This window comes from Peromyscus californicus, unplaced genomic scaffold (genome assembly GCF_007827085.1).
Source record: "Peromyscus californicus insignis strain IS unplaced genomic scaffold, ASM782708v3 Scaffold_10__1_contigs__length_136768540, whole genome shotgun sequence".
Classification (NCBI taxonomy): Eukaryota; Metazoa; Chordata; class Mammalia; order Rodentia; family Cricetidae; genus Peromyscus; species Peromyscus californicus.
Genome location: NW_026294391.1, coordinates 60,942,306 through 60,961,102, shown reverse-complemented (window position 1 = coordinate 60,961,102; position 18,797 = coordinate 60,942,306). Strand labels below are relative to the sequence as shown.

At 39.2% G+C, this 18,797-nt stretch overlaps 1 protein-coding gene across 15 annotated transcripts in view; it reads left to right on the top strand.

Annotated features, from left to right (window-relative positions):
* Magee2 (MAGE family member E2) overlaps nucleotides 1–18,797 on the top strand; it is a 263,354-nt gene that overhangs the window by 132,778 nt on the left and 111,779 nt on the right. Inside the window, exon 9 of one of the 15 annotated variants that reach the window (XR_008217368.1) lies at nucleotides 3,083–3,100. The exons of 11 other annotated variants lie outside the window; for them this stretch is intronic. The gene's annotated coding sequence lies outside the window, so the exon portion shown is untranslated. Of the gene's footprint in view, nucleotides 1–3,082; nucleotides 3,101–12,118; nucleotides 12,219–12,294; nucleotides 13,376–18,797 lie in introns of those variants that run through there. 3 more of the 15 variants (XR_008217374.1, XM_052734419.1, XM_052734464.1) reach the window with 3 other exon arrangements.

Sequence of the window (18,797 nt, the reverse complement as noted above, 5' to 3'; positions counted from 1 at the left end):
TGGGAAAACATTATCTGCTTTTGAGAACCAGTGCTTAAACATGTTAATCATCATTGTTTTAAATTCTCTTTATGATAATTCCAACAGCTATATGATATATGAGTTTGTTTCATATGATTTCTTTGTCTCTTCCTACTGTGTATTTTTATGTTTTTGTGTGCTACTTTATTTTTGGTTGAAAGATGACCATGTATAGGGTTATATATATGGATATCAGTTTTTATACTTAGATATTAGCATGATTTTCCTTCTACTAGGACTTTACTGTGGGGGTTTGTGTTGATCTAGTCAGGAATTGGTCTAGGTTTGAAATTTGCTTAGTTGCTATAGTTGCTATGGTTACCAGAGTTAGAATTTGTTGCTATGGTTATCAGAGTTAGAATTTGTTGTTGCCATGGGCACCAGAGATTTCAAAATCCTCCAGTGATACCTTGTTTTTGTTTCTCCACTTGGCTCTGGATCTTTCTTCTGTCTTGCTCCCCATGGAGTCACTCTCTTGCCATTCTTCCAGCTGTACTACACTATATTTGTTCAAGGTTTGTTAGCTTGGTTGGCAGGGGTCAGGGGACAAAACTGGGCGCTCCCTGATGTTTCTCTTAAGCCTTGATCTTGGACAAATATTTTGAACTTGGGTTGTGGGGCTCCTTATTCACAACATTACTGGAGAAACATCTAAGAAGACAAGTATGGATGCAGTTTTCATATTTGTCTCTCACCTGACTATAATGAGATTCCATCAGATAGTTCTTTCTGATAGTTTCATAGTGCAAATGTAGTGTGCATATCAGACTAGGTGGATATGGACAGTGGCTGTTGTTCTTCCAGCCAGGAAGGAGCTTTCTTAGGAATCTTTGGTCTTTCCGGTATATTCTAAGAAAAAAGCTGCAAAGGAAAAACTTGTTCATGCCTGAGAACTGGCCTTATGCACTCACATTTGCTGGCATTTGGCTTTTTGCAGCCAAGTAAATATTTTTCTTTTGGCATCCTTTTCGAATTCTTTTATGATGCTGGGGAGTCAAACTTAGGTTTTGCACATGCTAGGCAAACTCTTTACTACTGAGCTACATTCCCAGACCCAATATTTCTAGTTTAATCTTCCTAAAGTTTCTGTTCTAAAACAGTTGTAGTTGGAGTAGACAGTAATCTGACCTCATCTAAAACACACTTTCACAGAAGCAGCAATAATAACGTGTGTGCAAATATCTGGTTATCAAGGCCCTGCCAATTCACACAGAAAATTAACCATCACACTATAGAGCTGTACTGTCTGTCTTCCTTATTGCATTGCTCCCGATGAGAAACGTTGCCCTTTTATATCTTTCTGAAAATGTAATATGGCTTTTGCTTCCCCTCTGGGCATTTTTAATGTTTTCTTTTCATTGGTTTTTAACAATATGGTTGTTCATTACTTTATTTTTTTACATTTCTTTTATTTTAGGGCTTACTTAACTTCTTTGTTCTTTTAGAAAATTTGGCCATTATTCTTAAAATATTTTTCTTCATTTCTCTTCTTTATTCCCCCTTGAACTCCAGATGTATGCATATGTGGCCTGTGGATGTTGTCAATCAGCTTTTTCAATGCTTTCCCTTTTAGACAATTTTTTCAGTTTTACTCCAGGTATACCAAGAATTTCACTTCTCTTTTCTTCTGAATTCCTGTTCTACTGCCAGATCCACATAGCATTTTTACATACTTCCCATGATCTGATGTTTTACTTTAAAATTTTATTTTATTTTTAATTAAGATATAGTTATAACATTCCCCCCCTCCAACACCCCCCCATATTCCCCTCCACTCAAATTCATGGCTTTTTATCCTAACACTTGGGGTTTTTATTCCTTTATTAATCTTTGCTGTGGGATGGTCTGTATGTCAAATGTGTTGCTGATTGGTCAATGAATAAATCACTGATTGGCAGTGGCCAGGCAGGAAGTATAGGCGGGACTAACAGAGAGGAAAATTGAGAGAACAGGAAGCTGGTGAGAGAGACACTGCCAGCCGCCATCAGGATAAGGAAGATGTAAAGTACCGGTAAGCCACAAGCCACGTGGCAAGGTATAGATTAATAGAAATGGATTAATTTAAGCTGTAAGAACAGTTAGCAAGAAGCCTGCCACGGCCATACAGTTTGAAACCAATATAAGTCTCTGTGTTTATTTGATCGGGTTTGAGCGGCTTGGGACTGGCGGGTGAGAGAGAATTGTCCTGACTGTGGGCCAGGCAGGAAAACTCTAGCAACAAATCTTATTTATGTATGTACTTCTTAGGTACACGTGCTCTGTCTGCATGTATTCCTGCACGCCAGAAGAGGGCATCAGATCCCATTATAGATGGTTGTGAGCCACCATGTGGTTACTGGGAACTCAGGACCTTTGGAAAAGCAGCCAGTGCTCTTAACCGCTGAGCCATCTCTTCAGCCCCCAATTTATGGCTTATTTTACTTTAGTTATTATTGTGACACATATATAAATGATTAAGTATGTCAACACAACCGACTGAATCTCTAGTGATGCTTGTACGTGTATGTTTCTCAGGTTGACCACTTGGTATCTGATAAGCAGTTAGGGGGCTCATCTGAAGAGATTAATTCTCCCTCTCTCAGCAATCTTTACCTGCCTGCACTTCTTCATCTGGAGGTAGAGCCCTGTGAGATTTCCCACACACACTTTGGCATGTTAACTAGTGTTGTCATTGTTCACGGCCTGTTTAAGCAGCTACAGTGTTGAGATTTCAGGGCTAGAGCTTTGCTGTCAAATCTACAAGACACACTCCCAGTAGACTTCCTGTTATTCCAGCTCTAACAATCTTTCCATCCTCTTTCCCCCCATGTTCTCCAAGTCTTAGGTCTGAGTGTTGTGTATAGATGTGTATCAATTTGGGCTGGTCACCCCAAGGTCAGTTGTTCTCTGTACTTTGATCACTTAAAATCCACATATGTTTTATCTTGTAGTTTCCATTGTTAAAAGTTCAAGTTGAGTTCATTTTTTATGATTTTTCTTTAGCCTTACTTAATGTTTTGAACACAAAATTAACATAATTGCTTCAACTTTTATGCTAATTCTTGTTTTTCTTTGCTTGAAGGGGGTGGCTTTGTTTATCTCTTTTGCATTGCTGGCGGTGCCACCCTGGGCCTCACACATACTAGGCAAGTACTCTATCACTGTGATATATCCCCTGCTGCATACCAGTTCTTAAATCTGTGTCAATTCTGATCAGGTTCTATGGACAGTTTTTTTTTAATTATTAAGAAATTTTCTATTCATTTTACATACTAACCACAGATTCCCCTGTCCTCCTCCTTCCTCACCCAAGCCTTCCCCCCAACCCACTCCCATTCCCACCTCCTCCAAGGCAAGGTCTCCCCTGGGGAGTCAGCAGAGCCTGGTATATTCATTTGAGGCAGGACCGAGGCCCTCCCCCTGCACCAAGGCTGAGCAAGGTGTCCCACCATAGGCACTGGGCTCCAAAAAGCCAGCTCATGCACCAGGGATGGATTCTGATCCCACTGCCTGAGCGCTTCTTAAATAGTTTAAACTACACAACTGTCTCACTTATTCAGAGGGCCTAGTCCAGTCCCATGGGGGCTCCACAGCTACTGGTCCACAGTTCATGAGTTCCCACTAGTTTGGCCTGGTCGTCTCTGTACATTTTCCCTTCGTGATCTCAATGTCCTTTGTTCATAGGATCCCTCCTCTCTCTCATCAACTGGAACCCTGGAGCATGGCCTGGCGCCCAGCCATGAATCTCTCCATCTGCTTCCATCAGTTGGATGAAGGCTCTATGATGACAGTTAGGATATTCACCAATCTGATTACAGGAGTAGGTCAGTTCAGGCACCCTCTACACTACTGCTAGTAGTCTAAGGTGGGGTCATCATTGTGGATTCCTGGGAACTTCCCTAGCACCCTGTTTCTCCCTATTCCCATGATGTCTCCATTTATCATGGTATCTCTTTCCTTGCTCTCCCACTCTGTCCCTGTTCCAGCTCGAATATCCCATTCCCTTACGTTCTCATTCCCCATCCCCTACCCTACATTGCACCCCCTAACCCCCAGTTTGCTCATGGAGAGCTTATCTATTTCTCCTTCACAGGGCGAACCATGCATCCCTCTTAGGGTCCTCCTTGTTAGCTAGCTTCTTTGGAGCTGTGGGTTGTAGTCTGGTTATCCTTTGCTTTACATCTAGTATACACTTATGAGTGAGTACATACCATGTTTGTCCTTCTGAGTCTGGGTTACCTCACTCAGGATGATATTTTCTAGTTCCACCCATTTGCCTGCAAATTTCATGATGTCATAGTTTTTTACTGCTGAGTAGTACTCCATTGTGTATATGTGCCACGTTTTCTTTATCCATTCTGCAGTTGAGGGGCATCTAGGTTGTTTCCAGGTTCTGGCTATTACAAATAATGCTGCTGTGAACATAGTTGAGCATGTGTCCTTGTGGTATGATTGAGCATCCCTTGGGTATATGCCCAAAAATGATATCGCTGGGTTTTGAGGTAGATTGATTCCCAACTTTCTGAGAAACCACCATACTGATTTCTACAGTGGTTGTACAAGTTTGCACTCCCACCAACAAAGGAGGAGTGTTCCCCTTGCTCCACATCCTCTCCAATGTAAGCTCTCTTCGGTGTTTTTGATCATAGCCATTCTGACAGGTGTAAGATGGTATCTCAGAGTCGTTTTGATTTGCATTTCCCTGATGACTAAGGATGCTGAACAATTCCTTAAATGTCTTTCAGCCATTTGAGATTCTTCTGTTGAGAATTCTCTGTTTAGCTCTATAGCCCATTTTTTATTTTTTTTTATTTTATTTTATTTATTTATTTTTTTTTGGTTTTTCGAGACAGGGTTTCTCTGAGTAGCTTTGCGCCTTTCCTGGGACTCACTTGGTAGCCCAGGCTGGCCTCGAACTCACAGAGATCCGCCTGACTCTGCCTCCCGAGTGCTGGGATTAAAGGCGTTTTTTAATTGGATTGTTCGGTGTTTTGATGTCTAGTTTCTTGAATTCTTTATATATTTTGGAGATCAGCCCTCTGTCGGATGTTGGGTTGGTGAAGATCTTTTCCCATTCTGTAGGTTGTCATTTTGTCTTATTGACCATGTCTTTTGTCCTAAAAAAGCTTCTCAGATTCAGAAGGTCCCATTTATTGTTACTCTCAGTGTCTGTGCTATTGGTGTTATATTTAGGAAGTTGTCTCCTCTGCCAATGTGCCCTAGACTATTTCCTATTTTCTCTTCTATCAAGTTCAGTGTAACTGGGTTTATGTTGAGGTCTTTGATCCACTTGGACTTAAGTTTTGTGCACGGTGACAGATATGGATCTGTTTGCAATCTTCTACATGTTGACATCCAGTTATGCCAGCACCATTTTTTGATGATGCTTTCTTTTTTCCATTGTACAGTTTTGGCTTTTTGTCAAAAATCAGGTGTTCATAGGTGTGCAGATTAATGTCAGGGTCTTCAATTTGATTCCATTGGTCCATATGCCAGTTTTTATGCCAATTTCAAGCTGTTTTTATTACTATAGCTCTATAATAGAGGTCAGGGATGGTGATGCCTCCAGAGGTTGCTTTATTGTACAGGATTCTTTTAGCTATCCTGTTTTTTTTTTTAATTTTTGTTTTTCCATATGAAATTGAGTATTGTTCTTTGCAGGTCTGTGAAGAATTGTGTTGGGATTTTGATGGGAATTGCATTGAATCTGTAGATTGCTTTTGGTAAGATGATCATTTTTACTATGTTAATCGCACCTACCCATGAGCATGGGAGATCTTTCCATTTTCTGATATCTTCTTTGATTTCTTTCTTCAGAGACTTAAAGTTCTTGTCATACAGGTCTTTCACTTGCTTAGTTAGAGTTACCCCGAGGTATTTTATATTATTTGTGGCTATTGTAAAGGGTGATGTTTGTGGTGGTATTGTGTTCCCCAAAATATTGTGTACCCTAATAAACTTATCTGGGGTCAGAGAACAGAAAAGCCACTAGATACTTAGGATAGGCAGTGGTAGCACATGCCTTTAATCCTAGCATTCCAGAGGCAGAAATCCATCTGTTCAAGGATACAGCCAAACATGGTGACTCACGCCTTTAATCCCAGAAAGCGAGCCTTTAATCCCAGGGAGTGATGGTAGAAAGCAGAAAGGTATATAAGGCGTGAGGACCAGAAACTAGAAGCTTTTAGCTGGTTAAGCTTCAGGCTTTCGAGCAGCAGTTCAGCTGAGAGCCATTGGGATGAGGACACAGAAGCTTTCAGTCTGAGGAAACAAGATCAGCTGAGAAGTTGGCCAGGTAAGGTTAGCTGTGGCTTGTTCTGTTTCTCTGATCTTCCAGTGTTGACCCCAATAGTTGGCTCAGGTTTGATTTTATTAATAAGAACTTTTAAGACTCCTGCTACATATGTTTCTCTGATTTCTTTCTCAGATCCTTTGTCATTTGTATATAGGAGGGCTACTGATTTTTTGAGTTAATCTTGTATCCTGCCACATTACTGAAGGTATTTATTAGCTGTTCTCAGGTAGCATTTTTGGGGTCAGTTATGTATACTATCATATCGTCTGCAAATAGTGAAAGTTTGATTTCTTCCTTTCCAATTTGTATCCCCTTGATATCCTTTTGTTGTCTTATTGCTCTAGCTAGAACTTCAAGTACTACATTAAATAAATATGGGGACAGTGGACAGCCTTGTCTTGTTCCTGATTTTAGTGGAATCTCTTTGGGTTTCTCTCCATTTAATTTGATGTTGGCTGTCGGCTTGCTGTTAATTGCCGTTATTATGTTTAGGTATGCTCCTTGTATTCCTGATCGCTTTAGGACCTTTATCATGAAGGTGTATTGGATTTTGTCAAAAGCTTTTTCAGCATCTAATTAGGTGATCATGTGGTTTGTTTCTTTCAGTTTGTTTATATGGTGTATTACATTGACAGAGTTTCATATGTTGAACCGTCCTTGCATCCCTGGGATGAAGCCTACTTGGTCATGGTGGATAATTTTTTTTGATGTGTTCTTGGATTCGGTTTGCCAAAATTTTATTGAGTATTTTTGCATCAATGTTCATGAGGGAGATTGGTGTGTAATTTTCTTTCTCTGTTGCATCTTTGTGTGGTTTGGGTATCAGGGTAACTGTAGCCTCATAAAAAGTTTGGTAATGTTCCTTCTGTTTCTGTTGTGTGGAACAATTTGAAGAGTATTGATATTAGCTGTTCTTTGAAAATCTGGTAGAATTCTGTGCTGAAACCATCTGGTCTTGGGCTTTTTTCATTTGGAGACTTTTAATGACTGTTTCTATTTCTTTAGGAGTTACTGGCCTATTTAAATTGTTTATCTGGTCTCGATTTAACTTTAGTATGTGGCACCTATCCAGAAAATTGTCCATTTCTTTTAGATTTTCCAGTTTTGTGGAGTACAGGTTTTTAAAGTATGACCTGATGATTCTCTGGATTTCCTCATTGTCTGTTGTTATGTCTCTTTTTTCATTTCTGATTTTGTTAATTTGAATGTTCTCTCTGTCTTTTGGTTAGTTTGGATAAGGGCTTGTCTACCTTGTTGATTTTCTCAAAGAACCAACTCTTTGTTTCATTGATTCTTTGTATTGTTCTCTTTGTTTCTATTTTATTGATTTCAGCTCTCACTTTGATAATTTTCTGGTGTCTATTCCTCCTCAGTGCGTTTGCTTCTTTTTGTTCTAGAGCTTTCAGGTGTGCTGTTAAGTCACTAGGGTGAGATTTCTCCAACTTCTTTATGTAGGCATTTAGTGCTATGAACTTTCCCCTTAGCACTGCTTTCATAGTGTCCCATAAGTTTGTGTATGTTGTACATTCATTTTTATTGAATTCTAGAAAATCTTTAATTTCTTTCTTTATTTCTTCCTTCACCCATTGGTGATTCAGTTGGGCATTATTCAGTTTCCATGACATGTAGGCTTTCTGTAATTTTTGTTGTTGTTGAAATCTAACTTTAAGCCATGGTGGTCTGATAAAATACAGGAAGTTATTCTAATTGTTTTGTATCTGTTCAGATTTGCTTTGTGATTGAGCATGTGGTCAATTTTAGAAATGATTCCATGGGGTACTGAGAAGAAGGTATATTCTTTTGTGTTAGGGTGGAATGTTCTGTAGATATCTATTAAGTCCATTTGAGTCATAATATCTGTTAGTTCCCTTATTTGTCTGTTAAGTTTCTGTCTGGAAGACCTGTCCATTGGTGAGAGTAGAGTGTTGAAATTTCCCACTACTACAGTGGGGTTTGATGTGTAATTTAAACTTCAGTAATGTTTCTTTTACAAATGTGGGTGCCTTTATATTTGGGGCATAAATGTTCAGAATTGAGAATTCATCTTGGTGGATTGTTTTCTGTCATAAATATGTAATGTCCTTCCTGATCCCTTTTGATTGATTTTAGTTTGAAGTCTATTTTATTAGATATTAGGATAGCTACACCAGCTTGCTTAAGTCTATTTGATTGAAAAGTCTTTTCCCAGCCTTTTACTCTGAGGTAGTGTCAGTCTTTGAAGTTGAGGTGTATTTCTTGTATGCAGCAGCAGGATGGATCCTGTTTTTGTATCCATTCTGTTAGTCTGTGTCTTTTTATAGGTGAATTGAGTCCATTGATATTAAGGGATATTAATGACCAGTGATTGTTAATTCCTGTTATTTTTCAGTGGTAGTGTTGTGTGTTTCCCTTCTTTGGTATTTGTTGGTGTGTGATTATCTATTGCCTGTGTTTTCATGGGTGTATCTAACTTCCTTAGATTGGATTTTTCCTTCTAGAGCTTTCTGTAGGACTGGATTTGTGGATAGATATTGTTTAAATCTGGCTTTATCATGGAATAGTTTGTTTACTCCATCTATGGCAATTGAGAGTTTTATTGGGTATAATAGTCTGGGTTGGCATCCATGGTCTCTTAGTGTCTGTGTAATATCTGTCCAGGACCTTCTGGCTTTCACAGTCTCCTCTATGGACAGTTTTTTTGTTTTTTCTTTATTAGTTTCACATTTTCCATATTAGTTATATGCCTAGTAACTTTTAATAGGATGAATAATATTGTGGATTTTAATTTTTCAAAAAATACTATTTATTTGTTATGTGATAGTGTTCTGTCTCCACATATGCCTGAATGCCATAGGAGGGCATCAGATCCCATTACAGACAGTTGTGAGCCACCATGTAGCTGTTGGGTATTGAACTCAGGACCTTTGGATGAGTAGGCAGTGCTCTTAGCTGCTGAGCCATCTCTCAATACATTTTAAAGATACAGTGCATTAGTGTTATTTATAGGCATAGTGGTTTTCAGCAGATTTTTAGAATTAACTAGTATAATTGATATTTTAAGCTCATTTATTAGCAACCTCTGTTTCTTTTCCCCAGATCCCCAAATACCATTACATTCTTTATGTCACAAATTACTTCAGATGACTTGTGTAAGTGGACATACACAGTATTTGTGCCCTTTCAGTGGCTTATTTCACTTGGTGCAATGTCCTTTGGGTTCACCATTCATACTGTTCTGTATGGTAGGATTTCCTTTTTTTATTTAAGGCAGAAAGAATATTTATTTATATATCTGTAGCCAACATTAATGTATTCATTTCTCCATGGACATTTGGGTCATTTACAAACCTTGAGTATTGTAATAAATGGTATGATGAATCTGAGAGTATAGATACGTCTTGAAGATTGTTTTCATTTTTTTATGTTAATGCTCAGCTTGGAATTCATCTTTGAAGGATCACCACATTGCTTTCCATACAACCTTAACTAGTTTGCATTCCTATCAAAGGTTCCAATTCCTTTACAGCTCTACAACACATGTATTATGCTGTTGATTTTTTTCTATTATAGTCAACCCAACAGGTGTGAGGTGATAAACTACTGATATTTTGATTTGCCATTGACTGAGTTACTGAAGTTCAGGTGGATGTCTTCTTTGAAGAACTGCTGATTGAAGTTCTTAGTCTATTTTCTTATTGTAGATATTAACTCTTACTAGGAATATGACTTGGAAATATTTTTACCCATTCTGTAGGTTGTTGTCATAGTTTGCTTTGTCATCTTGACCCAGCCTAGAATTATCTGAGAGGCAAGCCTCTCGGTTGAGGAATTGCCTATATCAGATTAGTCTGTGGGTGTATTTGGGGGAGATTTTCTTGATTCTTAATTGATGCAGGAGGGCCCAGCCCACTGCACATGATCCTAGGATGTATTAGAAGGCTAGCTAAGCATAAGCCTGAGAATGAGTAAGCTACTAAGCAGTTTTACTCTATAGTTTCTGCTTCAAACTTCCTGCTGGCACTCCTGCCCTTACTTCCGTCAGTGACAGACTATGACCGGGAAGTGTAAGCCACATGAACCCTTTTTCTTCCTTAAGTTTCTTTCTCCAAAGTATTTTATTATAGCCAGGGACTGAAGGTAGTGTTATGGGTAGCCCCCTAAAGATGACCACTCAGACACAGTTTATAGCCAATTGAAAGTCTTTAGTCCAGCTGGCTGTGACCACACTCAAGTGTTCCGGGATCTACGTGTGGCCCCAATTATCTAGAAAGGCAGAAATGACCTCCTGGCATCTAGCTCAGAAGCTGCAGGGGCCTTCGGAGAAGGAAGTAGTTTAAGAGAAGCTAAGATAAGCAGTTAGCGGGAAGGGGTTCTGCACAAACAGGCAGTTTAATGGAAGCTAAGATGAATTGTCTGGGACATCCTAACCTTTGGTTCCTAGAATAAGGTTGGGTAATTTTCCATGAGATTCTCCATCAAGGAGATCAAATTCTACTTAAACCTGGAATGGCCTCAGCAAGAATACTAGATGGAGGAACCTTCTCTTTGTCTTGCCCTGTCACAGTAGAACAATTGTCTTTCCATCCTATTATTTCTTTTACTGTACAAAAACTTTATAGCTTGATGTAGTACCAACCATCTGTTTTGACTTTGGTTGCCTGGTTTGTTTTCATATCCAAGACAATATCATGAAACCATATCCTAAAGTTTTGTACTATGAGTTTGAAATTTTTAGAGTGTACATTGAAGAGCCCTTGGGATGCTTCAGCAGGTAAACCACTTGTCACACAAGCCTGATGGCTTGACTTGAGTTTGATCCCTGGAACCCATGTAAAGGTTAAAGGAGAGAACTGACTTCAAAAAGTTGTCCTCTGCCCTCCTAAAATGTGCTAAGCATGTGCACACCCCCTCCCACAACACACTCCCAATCAAAACAGTTAAGAGGCAGGAGAGATGGCTCTGTGGTTAAGACAGCTGTGTACTGCTCATGCAGAGAACCTGAATTTGTTTGCCGACTCTCACATTGAACAACTCACACTACCTGTAACTCCAGCTCCAGGAGAGGTAATACCCTCTTCTGGTCTCCATCGGCACCTGCACATCATGCCCATATACAGATACATACATACATATAATTAAAGATAAAATAAATCTTTAAAGAAAGAAAAAAAGAAAGTCTTAATCTATTTTGAGTTCCCATCTGTGTGTAATATAAATATCTAATTTCATTCTTTGGCATGTGTATATTTAATTTTCCTAAAAAAATATTTGTGGAAAAGATTGCCCTTTCCCTTTTGTTTATTCTTGGCATTTTTGTCAAAGTATAGTTAGTCATATATGTGTGGATTTGCTTTTGAGCTCCCATTCGCTCATTGGTTTATATGTATAGCTTTATGACAGAACCATTTTTTTCTGAATGCCACATTTTGGCTTTTTCCTACAAGCATGAAAGAGCAGTGAATTTTATCAAATACTGTCTTTTCATCTATTGATACATTAATATGGTTTTCTCCATAATCAGTAATGTGAAGTATCTTACAGTTTACATATATTAAATCATGGTTCCCTTTGTATTAGTCAGGGCTCTCTAGAGTAACAGAACTTATATGATGAATCTCTATTTATTGGGATGGCTTACGGGCTACAGTCCAGATAATCCAAAATGGCTGGCTGTGAACAGAAAGTCCAAGAATCCAGTAGTTGCTCAGTTCACAAGACTCAATGTCTCACCTTGTCTTCTGTATATGCTGGAATCCTGAAGAAAGGCTAAGGCCAGTGAAGGAATGAGATATGCTATGAAGGTGAGGGCAAGCAAAAGTTTCCTTCTTTTATCTCCTTATATAGACTTCCAGAAGAAGATATGGCCCAGATTAAAGGCGTGTCTTCCCAACTCGAGATCCAAATTAAAGACGTGTTTTCTTGCCTCAAGATCCAGATCAAAGATGTATGTTTTTCTACCTCAAAGATCCAGACTAGAAGTGAATTAATACACTTCAAACCAAGCAAAAAAAAAAACTTTCACATGTGCCCTCAAGAATATCCATCACACCATTCCAGATATATAACCCATTGGTAGTACTGTATAATCCTTTTAATGCTCTGCTATTGAAGTTTTTTTTACATGTATGTTCATCAATATTGGCTTGCAGTTCTCTTTTTCGTTTTTCCCTTTTAATAAAAACAGATTTTTTCACATAATATATCCTAATTTGTTTTCCTGTCCCTCTATTCCTCCCAGTTCCTCCCTACCTCCCCTCCCATCCAGATCCACTCCCTTTCTGTCTCTCATTGGAAAACAAACAGGCTTCTAAGGGATAATAATAAAATATAGTAAGACAAAACATAAACTAACATATCAGAATTGGACTAAACTAACAGAAGGAAAAGAGCTCAAGAGAAGATACAAGAATTGGAGACCAGATCCAAGGCAATCTCCATCGAAACCAACACCATTCTTCAAAGATCTTCTAAGGACAATTTTTAAGCTTCATATGGAAACACACACACACACACACACACACACACACACACACACACACACACACACACACACACACAATCTAGGATAGCTAAAACAATCCTAATAAGAGAACTGCTGGAGGTATCACCACCCCTGATTTCAAGTTGTTCTACCGAGCTATAATAATTAAAACAGCATGGTATTGGTACAAAAACAGACATATTGATAAATGGAGTCAAATTGAAGGCCCAGACATAAATCCACACACGTATGAACACCTGATTTTCTTATAAAGAAGCCAGAAATATACAGTAGAAAAATACAGAATCTTCAACAAATGGTGCCTTTTCACACTGGATATCTGCATGTAGAAGAATGAAAATAGATCCATACTTATGACACTGCACAAAATTCAACTTCAAATGGATCAAGGACCTCAACGTAAAACCAGATACACTGAACCTAGTAAAAGAGAAAGTGGGGAACAGCCTTGAATACATTGATACAGGAGACAACCTTCTGAACAGAACACCCATAGCACAGGCACTAAGATCAACAACTAATGTGGAACCTCATAAAACTGATAGCTTCTGTAAGGCAAAGGACACCATCATTTGGACAAAGCAGAAGCCTACAGAATGGTAAGAGATTTTTACCAACTTCATATCCAATAGAGGACTAATATCCAAAATGTATAAAAAATTCAAGAAACTAGATATCAAAAAACAAATAATCCAATTAAAAATTGGTACAATCTAAACAGAGAATTCTCAATAGAGGAAACTCAAGTGGCTGAGAAACACTTAAAGACATATTCAACATCCTTAGCTATCAGGGAAATGCAAAATCAACAAATGCAAAATGGACTTTGAGATTCCATCTTGCACCTGTCAGAATGGCTAGGATCAAAAACACAAGTGACAGCTCATGCTGACAAGAATGTGAAGCAAGGGAACACTCCTTCATTGCTGGTGCAAACTTATATAGCCACTATGGAAATCAGAGTGGTGGTTTCTTAGAAAGATGGGAATTGTTCTACCTCAAGATCTAGCTATACCATTCTTGGGCATATATCCAAAGGACAATTCACTCTACTATAGAAACATGAACTCAACCATGTTCATTAAGGCTCTACATTAATAGCCAGAAATTGTAAACAACCTAGATGTCCCTTAACAGAAGAATGGATAAAGAAAATATAGTAATTTACACAAGGGAGTATTACTCAGCTGTTAAAAAATGGACCATGAAATTTGGAGGCAAGTGGGTAGAACTAGAAAAACGTCATCCTGAGTGAGGTAACCCAGACCCAGAAAGATAAATATGGTATGTGTTTGTTTATATCTGGATATTAGCTGTAGGCTCAGAGAAGAAGAAGGGACTAGGGGACATGTGGATTTCCCTGAGAGTAGGGAATAGAATAGATTTTATGGGTGGACTGGGGGTATGAGGAGACTGAAACAGGAGAATCAGGTAGAGAGAGGGAGGGATGATAGGGTTGAGGGAGGAAATGCAGGGAGAGACAGCTAGAACTGAAGGGCATTTGAGGAGTGGTATGGAAACCTAGTGCAGTGGAAACCTCCTAAAATATAAGAAAGTGATCTCTAAACAGTAGGGGAGACAGAGTCCCAACTGGTCTTCTCTTGTCACCAAATGAAGCTTCCAGTACCAGAACTGGGTTACATCCAATTGAGTTGTTGGCTAAAGGGGTCCCATGGAAACCCCAAAACAACTCAAGCGGTTGTCAAGACAATTGGCTCCTCTCCACAAACTGACATCAGGGCCCCATTGCTGAAGATACCTACACAACTTATTGAACATGGAGAGGTCGAACTGATGCCACATAGAACCTTTACCCCTATGTTCTAGTGTCTTTGGTATAGGGAAGTACTCTTCAGGCTACCAAAAGAGAAATGTAAACAACAATAAAGCCACAAAATCTTTGATATATGATGCTGTCCTGCCTTCAAGATGTGCTAGGGCAACGGTGGCACAAAGCTTATGGGAGTAACCAACCAACATCTGATTTGACTTAAGGTCCACTCCATGAGATGGAACCCATACCCAACACTGCTTGGGTAACCAAGAACCAGAGACCTAGGATAAAACCAAACACTACTGATCTGGGGGAAAAAAAAGGTAGTGATAAAGTAACTCCTAACAATATTCTGCCATACTCATAAATAAATGTCTTATTCAGCCATCATCAGAAAAACTTTCTCCTGCAGCAGATGGGAACAATATAGAGACTCACAGGTAGATGTTATGCTGCAGAGGGGGAGAGTTTGAGAGAGAGAGAGAGAGAGAGAGAGAGAGAGAGAGAGAGAGAGAGAGAGAGAGAGATATCTTGGAACACTCAGCTCTAAATGAAATGTCTCCATTAAATCCCTCCCCTCAGAGCTCAGAGCTCAGGGGAAACACACACACACACACACACACACACACACACACACACACACACACACACAAAGAAGAGGTGGTAGAAAGAGTATAGAAGCCAGCGGGCATGGAGGACACCAGGAGAACAAGACCCTTTGAGTCAACTAAGGAAGGTGCATATGAGCTCATAGAGACTGAAGCAGCAATCACAGGGCCTACATGGGTCTGCACCAGGTCCTCTGTTCTTATATTATAACTTTCAGTTTAGTGTTTTTAATGGGATTCCTGAGTGTCCAAAGGAGTGGGTCTCTGATTCTTGTGTCTTCTTTTGGGCTCTTTTCCTGCTGGTTTGCCTTGTTCGATTTCAATGTGATAGTTTTTGTTTTGTCTTATTATATTTTATTTTGTTGTTAAAAAAGATTAGCAAAATATTGGTTAGTTTTGCTTTTATGAAGAACAGAATTAAAATGTTACTCAGTAGAAAAAAATAATTCTGTGTTCAGGTACATTGTTTTGATTAGGTTGTTTGTTTCCTTTTTTATTTTTCGTGTTCCATATATCAATATTGATATGTTCCAGATATCAATCCCTTTTTATTCTTCATGTTCCATATATTAATAATCTGGCAAATAATTTTTCCTAAGATGTGGGCTGCCTCTTCCTTTCACTGATAGTTTTCTTAATATACTGAAATGTTTTCAATTGTTAGCCATATTTCTTAAGCAACAAGAGTCTGGTTTTAAAAGTCATTGTTTATGTCTATGTCTTCTAGTATATTTTCCACACTTTTATCTAGAGTTGCGATCTTTCAGGTTTTAGTTGAAATCTTTATCCACTTGGACATGATTTGTATGTGAATGAGATAAGGAAAGATTGTTTCATTCTTCTACATACAAACATCCAGTTTATCCTGTACCATTTGTTGAAGATGCTAACTTTCCCCAAATATGTATTTTGGCATTTCTGTCAAAAGTCAGTCACTGAAGTTGCATGGGTTTATATGTGTATGTTTTGTGTTTTAAGATTTTTTTCTATTTATAATAAAAATATAATGGGGTTTTCATTGGGATTGCATTGAATCTATGACTGCTTTTGATATGACTGTTTTCACAATTTTGTTTCTACTGAAGGATGGGTGTGGAAGTTCTTTCCATCTTCTAATGCATTCCTCAATTTATTTCTCAGAGGTTTTCATTGTAGAGGTCCTTTATTTTTTCATTAAATTTATTCCAAGTTATTTTTTGAGACCATCATATGCTAAATTTTACTTATCAACTTATATCCTTGAAACTCTGGAATGAAATCAGTTTGGTCATTGAAGATATATTTTTATGTGTTCTTGTGTTGATTTGGAAGTATTTTACAAAAAAAAAATCTATGTTCATAAGATATTTGTTTTTCCTTTTAAAAATTATTTTATTCATGTGTTTATTGTCTCTACCATGTAGCTGAAAGTTTTTTCTGGTCCTGCCCGACTCCCCTGGCCCTTCAGTCAGGACAAATCTCTCTCACCCTCCGGTACTGCAGCTGCTCGGACCCATTTCTATAAATCTATACTTTGCCATGTGGCTCATCGCTCACCAGTACTTTTACATCTTGCTTCTCTTAACAGCAGCTGGCAGCATCTCCTAAAATGCTAATTGCCAGTAGCCAGCCAGGAAGTATAGGTGGGATAAACAGACAAGGAGAATTCTGGGAAGAAGAAGGGCTGAGTCAGGAGTCACTAGCCATACACAGAAGAAGCAAGTTGTGAAGGCAGAACTGAGAAAAGGTACCAAACCACATGGCTAAACATGGATAAGAATTATGGGTTAATTTAAGTGTAAGAGCTAGTCAGTAATAAGCCTGAGCTAATGGCCATACAGTTTATAAATAATATAAGCCTCTGTGTGTTTACTTGGGTCTGAGCGGTTGCAGGACCAGGTGGGACCCAGGAATTTTATAAGTGGCTGTGGGACGTTGGTGCCGGGAAAGCACAGAAAAACTTCAGCTACACTACCAGGTTTCCCAACCAGTGAAATACTTGCTTGAGTTTGGAAGCATTCATGCCTTTTCTCTTGGCCCCATTAGACTGCTGGAAATTTTCTGGTAGAAAAGAGTGGTGATTTGGGGCTTCATACTGGGGATGGGCCAGGAAGAAGGGATACAGGTTGTTTCACCAGGGTCTGTGGACCAGATGCTGTGGCTTGAGGGCCACCAGAGGGTGAAAGAATATATTTTGGATATGACAGAGTGGGCAGAGGCCAGAGAAAAGAGAAACAAGCAGGGAAGCATGAGAAGAAGTTGCATTCAGTCACTTGCCAAGGTCTCATGTGCCTTATGGGTTGTCTGGAGATTCTACTGTATTGAAATCATGGCCTTGGGTGAAGGGGTTATCAACTTGGAAGGTGACAAGAAAAGGAAATATGGGGTCACTTACCTTGGTCTCCAGACCTTGTTGGGCAATTGGAGAGTCACAGTCAGATTGGCAGGAGAAACCCTAAGGAGTCCTGGGTGAAGATGGGTCAGAAGGAAGAGATGTAAGGTTGCTTCTCAGGGTCTCTTGGACTTGTGAGCCTACGGAATTAAGTGTTGCTGCCAAGTGGCAGTATATCATTATGATATAGCCAGAAGATTTCCTGTGTCCAGGCCTGCTGGCAGTGGGGACAAATCTCTCCCACTTGTGTCCCCCAAGTAAACACACAGAGGCTTATATTAATTATAACTGCATAGCCATGACTCAAGCTTTTTGCTAGCAAGCTCTTATATTTTAAATTAGCCCATAACTATCAATCTATGTAACGCCACATGTTCCATGGCTTTACCTGTGTCCCATTACATGTTGCTCCATGTGTGTCTCCCCCATACCCCCGCCTTGCTCTCTCTCTCTCTCTCTCTCTCTCTCTCTCTCTCTCTCTCTCTCTCTCTCTTTCTCTCTCTGTCTCTCTGTCTCTCTCTCTCTGAATTTCCTGCCTGCCTCTAAGCTGCCTTGCCATAGGCCAAACAGCTTTATTTATCAATCAGAGCAACACATATTCGCAGTGTACAGAAAGACATTCCCCCATCACTTCCCCTTTTCTGTCTAAAGAAAAGGAAGTTTTTTTAAACTTTAACCTATTAAAATTACATATAACAAAACAGTTATCAAGCAAGAATTACAGTTACAATAGTCTAGTCTATTTGTATTTTGTAAAATTAAAGAAAATTTTTTCTATCTGTCCTATATTTGTGAGTCTAAGGTTTCATATCTAATTTATCTTTTATAATAACCACGGAAAATTATAATTTTAACTATTGTGGGATGACTCATCCCTAACAGGCTTGAGGGCCAGCCGGCCCAAACCAGCACAAAAAAGATACTTTCTGAGAGCCAACCTGGGTCTGCCTAAGGGCCTTAGCAATAGCAGCTGAGACATGATATGGAGGTGACCTGGACCAATGAGAGGCAGGCATGTCACACCAGCAGATGCATATTCATCAGACCTCCCCCTAGGGTCAGGTGAAAGGTATTTAACACTTGCCTCTTCCTGAATAAACTGAGCTTCTTGTTTTGACATTCTCCTGGAGTCTGTGTGGTTTGACTCTGCACCTACTTGGCCCCCTCCCCCAAAGGGAACAACAGCACAGGACCCTGCCACAAACTATCTAGTCTTCAGCTACATCAAAGACCTCAGATGGATATAATATTACCTAACTAAACAGGAA